The sequence below is a fragment of the Podarcis vaucheri genome (assembly GCF_965113315.1).
Source record: "Podarcis vaucheri genome assembly, chromosome: 12".
Classification (NCBI taxonomy): domain Eukaryota; kingdom Metazoa; phylum Chordata; class Lepidosauria; order Squamata; family Lacertidae; genus Podarcis; species Podarcis vaucheri.
In genome coordinates, this window is record NC_138750.1 from 63,653,500 (window position 1) to 63,663,888 (window position 10,389).

At 44.8% G+C, this 10,389-nt stretch overlaps 1 protein-coding gene across 2 annotated transcripts in view; it reads right to left on the reverse strand.

Moving 5' to 3' along the window:
• LOC309514929 (uncharacterized protein) overlaps positions 1-10,389 on the reverse strand; it is a 123,274-nt gene that overhangs the window by 73,991 nt on the left and 38,894 nt on the right. The window lies entirely within an intron of this gene.

Genomic DNA, 10,389 nt, shown 5'->3' on the forward strand with positions numbered 1-10,389 from the left:
ACTTGCCTCAATCCAGCCGCCTGGACACGCTCCTGATCTTGGAAGGAAGAACAGCAAAAGAGGCTTGAGCAACGGAGTCATCCTCTTTTCTTTTGGCCTTAGACCCACCCCCGGCCGGCCGTCCATTGTCCTCCCTGGCCAAGGGCAGGTCAAAGGCCGGATCAAGCAGGCAGGTGGCACCCGCCCAGGTGAGCCCCACTCGTTGCTGCAAACCCCGCCCACCTGTGGGGAAGGGAGGGTGGATATTCTGGGATATGGTGCAAAAGTTTTAAAAGTTAATGTCTCCCCATGCTCAGAGTTCATACTGCTATTTGAACCTGTTGCGCAACAATAAAGACTCTAAGTCTACTGACTGCTGTTTTGCTCCAAATTACTTGGCTGGAATTTCCTTCTTTTACTGACCACATGGACCAGTGGGGGACTTGTACCCCAATGAGCTGGGCTGCTGAGTAGTCTCTCAACCCAGAGTTTTCTTTCACAGAGGCCATATAAAGTTCCTTTCCCCATTTGTCAGGAGCCTGATCTCCATTTGGGGTTCCTCCTTCCGCACCCCAAGGTTCCTCCAAGGCCTTGGGAAAGGAAACTGATGCAGGCTCTGCTTGCTGCCCAGAGCCCTGCAGGGGATTCAGGCTGGGGGGGGCCCTGTCTCTTCCTCTGGCCATTGCAGCCCCCAGGAAGCCTTGGAAGAAAGGCAGGAGACCCTCAGCAGACAACAGCCAAGCTTGTTTCTTCTCCAAAATGGCTTCCTCTTCTGAAGCCGCTTGCCTGGCCTCTTCCAATGGAGAGGCCTCCTCTGTTGGGCAAACATGGCGAGGAAAGAGGCCGCCCTGCGGAGGCAAAGCCATCATGGCAGGAAGGCTGCTGTGGATACCCCGTGAGTGCTGACACCCAAAGGTGCCACCCTCCTTCAGCCAGGAGGAGAAACCCCAAGAGCGTGGGACCCATGTGGCCCACAGGGGAGCCATGGCATCTCTGGGAGCGGCTGGGGCCTCCAGAAGATACAACATGGTGTTCCTGCCTATTTCAGAAAAGGGCGGGAAATGCCATCTCCTGGCCCTGCCGCCTCTGTGGGCTCCTCCTGGGCCTGCCAGGCCATGGGGTGGGGGGAACCCAGCTGACCCCCAAAACAATGGGTGAAAGAAGAACAGGAAGAGAATGAAGGAGAAATGAAGGGGAGCAGGCAAGAGGGAAACTCAGGAGGAAAACTCCCTCAGGAAAGTGGGCGAAGAAAGCAGATTGGCCAGCTGTCGAATGCAGAGGCTTCTGATTGGTCCAGCCCCGCTCTGGGGTGGGAAATGGGGTCAGGTGGTTCTGGCAGCCCAGTATAAACTGGTGTTCTGGCTGGAAACACAGGGAAAGGATGGCAGGTGTCCCTCTTGCTTTGAACTGGCGTTGGGAGTCAGGAGGGAGAGTCCCATGGTGAGGGGCTGCCCCCCTTATCAACATGCACCCCCACCTTCCCCATCCCTCTCCCCACCTTCCTGCGCTTCCATGCCTGCCTGTGGGGCTTTTATGGGGGGGGCTGTTAGACAAAAACTGTCCAGGGGATCTTTCCCAGAGGGATTCAGATGTCTCTGTGAAAGGAGTCACAGCACTGCACAGGCAAAGACCCCCCCCCCAGCTCATGCTGGAAAGAGGGAGTGCACATTCCAGTTCACATCACAGATAATTTTTAACCTAAGACCGTCCGAATATCCCTCTTCCAATTCCTATCAGTTAAGAAATTGCACTTTACAGGCTTCCCACAAGGCCTTCTTCATTTTTGCTCCTTAATATGTTCTCCCACCTGTTACCTACATTACCTGGTCATTCAAATGAGCCATTTCTCCCGCAGAGGTGTGTTCTATAATATTCATGAGGCGTTTGAGCATGCGCACTCATTCTTCAGCTACCACCTGCTCTTTCTCCTTCTTATCTCGAGTCACCTCTCAACTGTAAATCTGTCCCTCTCTCAAGGCAAACCACCGACTTCTGACACGTTCTTCCCTTAGTTGTAACACCAGCAGGGAAAGGCGCCTCTGAGGGAGTCTTCCCACTTGTCATGTCCAACATCTGCTTCGTCTCATCTGTAGTGTCTCCAGCAACTCAGGTTGTGAGACATGAAACAACTCAGGTTGTCAAGATCAAGAAGAGAAGAAAAAGAGGAGTTTGGATTTGATATCCCGCCTTTCAGTCCCTTTAAGGAGTCTCAAAGCGGCTAACAATCTCCTTTCCCTTCCTCCCCCACAACAAACACTCTGTGAGGTGAGTGGGGCTGAGAGACTTCAGAGAAGGGTGACTGGCCCAAGGTCACCCAGCAGCTGCAGGTGGAGGAGAGGGGAAGCGAACCCGGTTCACCAGATTATGAGTCCACCGCTCTTAACCACTACACCACACTGGCTCTCCGAAGCCATTCCCCGAAGGGACCCCCTTCTTTTGCTTTTGGAAGCAGAGGTTGAAACAGAACCTCCGTCTTTGAAGGCAGGCATGGTCGCTTCTTTTCTCCAAGGCCTTCCACCATGAGAGGAACGCAATGGGGTCGTGAGGGGGGGGAGAGAGACGAGAGACCCCCCTGCCGCCCCCTTGCCTGAGAGCCCCCCTTTCTGCTCCCCTCACAAGAGGGTCCCCGTCGTGTCTCTGAGGGGCAAGAGAGGAGGAGCCCCTCCCCCCGCTCCTTCCTCCCCTCAGCGGCTCTGAGGGAAACGACTTTTCCCGCCTTTTCCCAACTGCCCGCCTTTCGAAATCGGAGCCTCGCCTCCCTTTGAGGCGCCAAGGAGGCCGGTTCCTGGCAGGCCAGGCTGCAGTATCCCTGGGCTGCCTCACTTATCGGGGGATTTCTTCTAATCCGCCCTCATTTCTCTTCCTATCTCTCGCTTTTCAAGCTTCTCTCTCTCTATTTTTTTTTTATAATAATTTTTTATTGCATTTTTTCCAAGTTACAGAAAGAACAAAAGAATAGACATATAGAAAGAAAAAAAGAACAGAAAATCACAACCATTTCAACAACTTATTTCAAATTTCCATTGGACTTCCCCACATCTCCCGCATAATGCGTTCTTGATAATAAAGTTATCAGCAAATTATACCCTTATTTCGTGTGTTTCTTTATATTTTCAGTTGCAATTTAAGTTTAAATCTCTTATTCTCCATTTACTCTAAAAATATAACATAATTTCGTTTTTACCCATTTAAACTTTAGTTCTTTCATGAATGTTATCAATTTCATAGATAATAAATTTCGTTGCTGGGGCTAACGTTCCAAATCATACGGCGTCTTATGTTTCATACAACTTATAATACTTTTGCAGATAGTCTTAAAATTTTTTCCAGTCCTCCTCCATTGCCTCTTCTCCCAAGTCTCGGATCCTTGCAGTCATCTCGGCTAGTTCCATGTAGTTCATCAATTGCGTCTGCCAATCCTCCAGTGTGGGCAAATCTTGGGTCTTCCAATGCTTAGCGATGAGAATTCTTGCTGCTGTTGTAGCATACATAAAGAAAGTTCTATCCTTTTTTAACACCTTCTGGCCGACAATGCCCAGAAGGAAGGCCTCTGGTTTCTTGGGGAAGGTGTACTTGAACACCTTTTTTAACTCGTTATAGATCATTTCCCAGAAGGCCTTCAATCTTGGACAAGTCCACCAGAGGTGAAAGAATGTCCCTTCAGCCTCCTTGCATTTCCAACATTTATTATCAGACAAATGGTATATCTTAGCGAGCTTGACTGGGGTCATGTACCACCTGTATACCATTTTCATAATGTTTTCTTTCAAGGCATGACATGCCGTAAACTTCATACCGGTGGTCCATAACCTTTCCCAGTCTTCAGACATAATATTGTAACCAATGTCTTGAGCCCATTTTATCATGGCTGATTTAACTGTCTCATCCTGAGTATTCCATTTAAGCAGCAAGTTGTACATTCTCGATAATACCTTGGTCTTTGGTTCTAACAACTCTGTCTCAAGTTTCGATTTTTCCACCTGGAATCCTGTTTTTTTATCTAGCTTAAAAACCTCATTAATTTGGGCATAGTGTAGCCAATTTTGCACCTTATCCTTTAATTTTTCAAAGCTCTGCAACCTCCAATTACCTCCAATGTTTTCTATTATTTCCCAATATTTCGGCCAATATGCCTCCATATTGGGTGTTTTCCGAGCTTTGGCCTCTATTGGTGAAACTCCACCTCGGAGTTTTACTTTCCAATAAGTCTTTGTATTTTTTCCAGACCATATATATTGCTTTTCTGACAATATGGTTTTTAAACATTCCATGTGTTTTCCCCTTGTCATACCACAAATACGCATGCCAACCTAACGAATTATTGAAGCCTTCCAGATCTAGGACATCAGTGTTTTCCAATAAAATCCAATCTTTCATCCAGCAGAAGGCCGCAGCTTCATAATATAACCTTAAGTCTGGCAGGGCAAACCCCCCTCTCTCCTTTGCATCGGTTAGTATTTTAAACTTTATTCGGGGCTTTTTGCCCTGCCAGACAAACCTAGAAATATCCCTCTGCCACTTTCCAAAACATTCCACTCTGTCCACGATCTGCAAGGCTTGAAACAAGAACAACATCTTTGGCAAAACGTTCATTTTTATAGCTGCAATTCGGCCTAACAAGGATAGTTTCAATCTTGACCAAATTTCTAAATCTTTTTTAACTTCTGACCAACATTTTTCATAGTTATCTTTAAATAGATTCAAATTCTTAGAAGACAGATTGACCCCCAGGTATTTTACTTTTTTAACAATGTTTAGTTCTGTTTCCTTCTGAAACCCCTCTGTTTCAGTAACTGTCAAGTTTTTCCCTAACACCTTAGTTTTTTGTTTGTTCAGCTTAAAACCCGCCACCCGACCAAATTTCTGAATCAATTCCAAAACTCTTTTTGTACTAGGTTCTGGCTCCTGTAATGTTAAAACCAAGTCATCTGCAAATGCCTTCAGTTTATATTGTTTCGCTCCGACCCGTATTCCTTGTACCTGCCGATCCTCCCTTATCATATTCAGCAAAACCTCCAGGACTGAAATAAACAATAAAGGGGATAGGGGGCACCCCTGGCGTGTTCCTTTTTCAATATGAAGTTCTTCTGTCACCACATTGTTCACTATCAACTTAGCTTTTTGTTCTGAATAGATTGCCTCTATTCCATTCTCAAACCCCCTTCCCACTCCCATCCCTTCCAAGTTTTTCTTCATAAATTTCCAAGAAATGTTGTCAAAGGCCTTCTCCGCATCAATAAAAATTAACACTGCTTTGGTGTTAATATTTGTTTGTAAAAGTTCCAGAATATCGATAATATTCCTGGTGTTATCAAACAAATGTCTACCTGGGAGAAAGCCTGCTTGGTCCTTATGGATTACTTCATTTAATACTTTTTTAAATCTGTTAGCCAAAACATCCGCAAATATTTTGTAATCCACGTTTAGGAGTGAGATGGGGCGATAGTTCTTAAGTTGAGTCTTTTCAGTTTCCACTTTAGGTATCAGTGTGATGAATGCTTCTTTCCACGTATCTGGTGCCCTCCCTCCCCCCATAATCTGGTTGCAAACCTCCATTAATGGTTGTATCAAATAGTCTTTTAACATCCTGTAGTACTTGGAGGTGAGTCCATCAGGGCCTGGAGATTTGCCTAGTTGCATATTCTGAATGGCATCCTCGATTTCCTGTTGTGTTATTTTACAATTCAAGATTGATCTCTTCTCTTGAGATAGTTTTGGTAGGCCGTTGTCTTTCAAAAATTGTTCTATCTCAGTTGCTTCCTCGGATTCTTGTGTGTACAGTTTTTTAAAATATTTCTGGAAACACTTTCTAATTTCTCCCGGTTTCTGAATGTTTTTCCCTTCAACTTCTAAGTTGGTAACATAATTTAATTTTTGTCTCTTTTTCAACTGCCAAGCTAGCAGTTTCCCACATTTATTCGCAGATTCAAAAGATCTTTGTTTCATTTGTTTGATTTTCCATTCCACTTCTTGGTTAATCAATTTCGCATATTGTGACTGGTGAAATTTGATTTCTCTTAAAGTCTCTTTTGATTTTGGATTCAATCTTAATTTTTTCTCTCCATCTCTTATCTTCTCCAATATCTTGTCCTTTTTACCATTCCAAAGTTTTTTCTTGATCGTATTCTGTTGTATCAGGAACCCTCTCATGACAGCTTTGCTTGCGTCCCAGATTATTCTCTTTTCCACCGAGGTATTCAAGTTGATTTCAAAATAGTCCTTTAAGGCTTTTTGGGCCTTCTTTACAATCTCTTGATCTCTTAACAGGTTGTCATTCATTTTCCATCTAAAGGAGTCGGCAGTAGTAAATTTCATTTCCATTTTCAAAGCGTTGTGGTCGGAGCAAGTCTTTGGGCAGATTTCTATTTTTGTAGTCTTAGGTGCCAGCCCTCTAGTTGCCCAGATTTGGTCGATTCTTGTCCATGACAGGTGGGCCTCAGAAAAGAAAGTTCCTTCTTTACCTAGGGGGTTTCTCGTCCTCCATAAATCAATTAAATCCATATTGTCAGTTAGTTCAAAGAAAGTTTTTGGTAGTCTTCCATCTTTGGTCAAATTCTGATTCTGTGACTTATCCATAAAAGTGGAGACAACCCCATTCATATCTCCCATCATAATGATGTTGGAATAGTCCAGGTAGTCCAGTAGTGTCTCATGCAGCTTCTTATAAAATTCTGATTTCCCCTCATTTGGTGCATAAATTCCTAATATCAAAACTTTCTCTCCTTGAGTTGATATTTCAATAGCCAGGATTCTTCCTTGTTCGTCTTTGAACAGAAATTTTGGTGATAAATTCTCCTTGGCGTAGATCACCACGCCTCTCTTCTTAACTCTATCTGATGAGATGAATTCTTGGCCTAATCTTTTATTTATTAACACCTTCCTGTGTATCCTGGTCACATGGGTTTCTTGCAAACAAATTATGTCCAAATTTTCTTTCTTTAGAATATGGAAAATCCTTTTGCGTTTTTCCGGGGAATTCGCGCCATTAATGTTCCAACTATACAGCTGCAGAGACATCCTGTATCAACCTGTTGTTACTCTTATTGGGCGTCTTCTTTTTTGTCCAAGTCCGAGGATGGTAGCTCTTTTCCAGACTCTGGTGGTGGCCAAATAGCTGCCGCTCCTTTCTGCAAGTCTTCTCCGTTGTCGTATAGGAACTTCTGGCTGTCCTCTTTCGTTTTGATTTTTATCTTCTTTCCTTTGTATTTGAATGAAAGGCCTTGCGGAAACTCCCACCTGTATGGTATTCCGTTACCTCTCAAAAGTCCAACTAGGTCAGTGTAGTTAGATCTGAGATCCAGTAATTGTTTAGGAATATCCTTGTAGATTTGTACTCTTCTATCCTGGATCTCAAGTGCTTTGTTAAAATGTAGGTCAAGTAGCTTGTCTCTCTCCTGCTTAGTCCTTAAGATAATCAGACAGTCTCTAGGCCTGTCCTTCCCAGCAATCCGTCCCAATCTGAATGCAGTTGTTATTTTGAAATCTGTATCTTCGTTTATACCCCAGAATTTAGAGAATTCTGCTGTTAAAAAGCCAATCAAGTCCTCTTTCTCAATCTCTGGGATAGAGCGTAATCTCAAATTATTTTCCCTGTTTCGCAGTTCCACCAAAGACAGGTAGGCCTGCTGGTCAGTAATATGTTTATGGAGCGGCCTTACCTCTCCTTTCAGTTCCTCCACTTCTTTAGTTGCTGCTTCTGCTTTTTCATTCGCAGCCTCGGCCAATTTTCGATTTTCAGATGCAGCGTCCTTTAGATTTCCAATATCTTGTGAATGCTTAGCCACCTGTTCGGAAAGTTTGGTGATTGAAGATGTGGCTAAGTCAATTTTTGCAGTTTGATCGTCCACTTTTTTATTCAAAATTGCAAATTGTTGTAACATTTCCTCTAAAAGAATGTTAGATCCCCCAGCTGCCATGTCTTCACTTGTTAACTGTTCAGCTTCTTCAGCTGGGGTTGTTGGTGATGGTACAGCCTGTAGAACAGCAGGGACTGAAGATCTACGAGCCTGGGAAGCCAAAGTTGTTTGTACCAATTTGCCTTTCCCTGCTTTCGACGCAGCTCTTGTTTTTACTCGGTCGCTCATTCCACACCTGTCTTTGGATTCAAGGTCAAATTATCAAAAGTTCCATGGGAAGGACTGGCCTCAGAGCAAATAACCAAACCACAGAGAGACAAAACAAAGTTGGTTCTCAGGAAATTGTAAATCCCAAACTCCACTAGAGGGAGTGTTGTTCAGTTCAGGAAAGAAGAAACAAAGTTTCAGTCGCCATTAAAGTTCCTGCAGTTAAGTAAATTAACCATAATCTTTAGAGAAGACCTTTTCCCTCTGGCAGAGCCCTCTCTATGTTGCCACAATAGTTTCTTAAAAGGTGCAAAATGCAGTTGCTTAATTGTATCCACCAGTAATGCCACTGAGTATCCGTTTCAACTTTGTAAGTGTATCCGCAAAACAGCCTTTTGCCCCGCTGCAAGTCCGGGACTGGGGGTTTTCAAGTCTTTAAAGATTTTAAAGGTCCAGCAGAGGAGAAGATCCCCAAATAAGATAAACACAATAGCAAGAAAATAAAGGTAACTTGCCTTTCCTTTCAGTTTCCAGCTTCTCCAGACGTATGCTGTCTCTCATTTAAAAGCCCTTTTGTACTGCTTCCAGCTTGTCAGTTCCTTTGCCTTTGATCACTAAGCACCACCGGGAGACGGACTTCCTTTTTCTCGTCTCCCGCTTTCAGCCGAATTCATAAATTTGTAATCCAATCTCAAGTGAATCTTACTCACGAGTAGTTGATTTGTAATCCAATGTAAAGGAAGAAAGGTCGGCGCTCATCCGTAACAGCCGCGCGGCTTCACTCCCGCAGAAAGAGCGATGAATCCACAGCACCGCTTCCCCTCCGCGCTTCCGGAGCCCCTTACGGGGTCCCTTCTTCGTTTTGGGGGTCGCTCTGGGTGCCCGCCGGATCCCACGGCCACGAGCTCGCTCTGCTCGTGGTTTAACTTAATGGGTCGTCGCTTTGCCGTAGCGAACGACCCTTTTCTGCGGAGCCCCTCTTCGCTGCGCAAAGAGGACCGCCATTACTCGTTTCGCGCCGCCTCCGGAAGTCCCAAGCCTCTCTCTCTAGAAAGGCTGTCTAAACAACCCCTTTGCCACTGCCTGCATCCCTCCCAGCATTTAAAAGTCCCACTTCTTTTCATTTGCTGCGTATAATCCTAACACCAGGACTTTTATTCCTTCCTGGCAATGTCTTTTTTCGATTTATCTGAAGGTATAAATCACTGGCCTCAAGCTTTACTGATTAACCATTTTCCACGGGTCCTTTTTACGTGGGTCTCCTGCAAATTAAATCTCATTCCTGCTTTCTTAATACATGTGTTATCTTATGCCTTTCGGAGTTCATATTTAGTCCATCACATTCCAGGCTAGAGATTTATAAGCCATATTTTAGAAACCCGAGTCTTTCTTTTCGCAAAGAAAACAATGAAGGAAGGTGAGGAGAGGTGACCCGAAGTCTAGGCCCGAAGTCACCCCCCCCAAGCAGGCTCAAAGCCCGACGTCACCCCCCCCCAAGCAGGCTCAAAGCTTCTCAAAGCTTTTCAAAATCATTTTCTCAGCCGCTAAGCATCAGAAACATTCCTCTCTTCTGTAACTAAAAAGATGGCAAGAAGGTCGAGAAGAGAGCCCCTTGTCTTCTCAGGCCTTTCTCAGAACCACATTGCAACCTGCTTTCTCTCCGGGAACCATGCCAAAGAACAAGAATGAAACAACGGGAACACTCTGAAAACCCCATCAACCCCCTTTCCTGCCAAGAGTCCACAATAGTCCCAAGAGAGCTTTCTGTACATGCTCAGGAACCTCAACATGGGGCAGAACTCCTGAGGGAGGAGAAAGGAGGAGGGAACTGGAAAGGGGTAGATATGCTTGTGCACATGACTGTGAACTTCATGCATGCTTTTTGTGACTTGTCACACTTGCTCCTTCTACCAGTTCATGGATGGTAGAAATAAAAGCCTTTTTCTCCGAAACTATTCCTTGAGTGTCTGTTGACTCCCATTTTCCCTTTCCCAGGCGCAATATTTTTCCCACCCGAGGGCAAAGCCTCATAAGGCTACAGCAGCACAAGTCCAGCCCCAATAATTCCGACTTGCTCTTCTTCATGAGATTCCACCTGTGCAGGATCTCCCAGCTCCTTCTATTTCTTCCTCCAGAATTCCTCCGCTTTCAGAATCATAACTGTCAACTTTTCCCTTTTCTTGCGAGGAATCCTATTTGGAATAAGGGAATTTCCCTTAAAAAAGGGAAACGTTGGCAGCCATGTTCAGAATCCACACACACTTTTCTTTCTTGGCTTTCCAAGTGAAGCAGATCCCTTCAGGAAACTCCCAGCAAAAGGGTCCCTATTGCATCACCTGCAGTTACA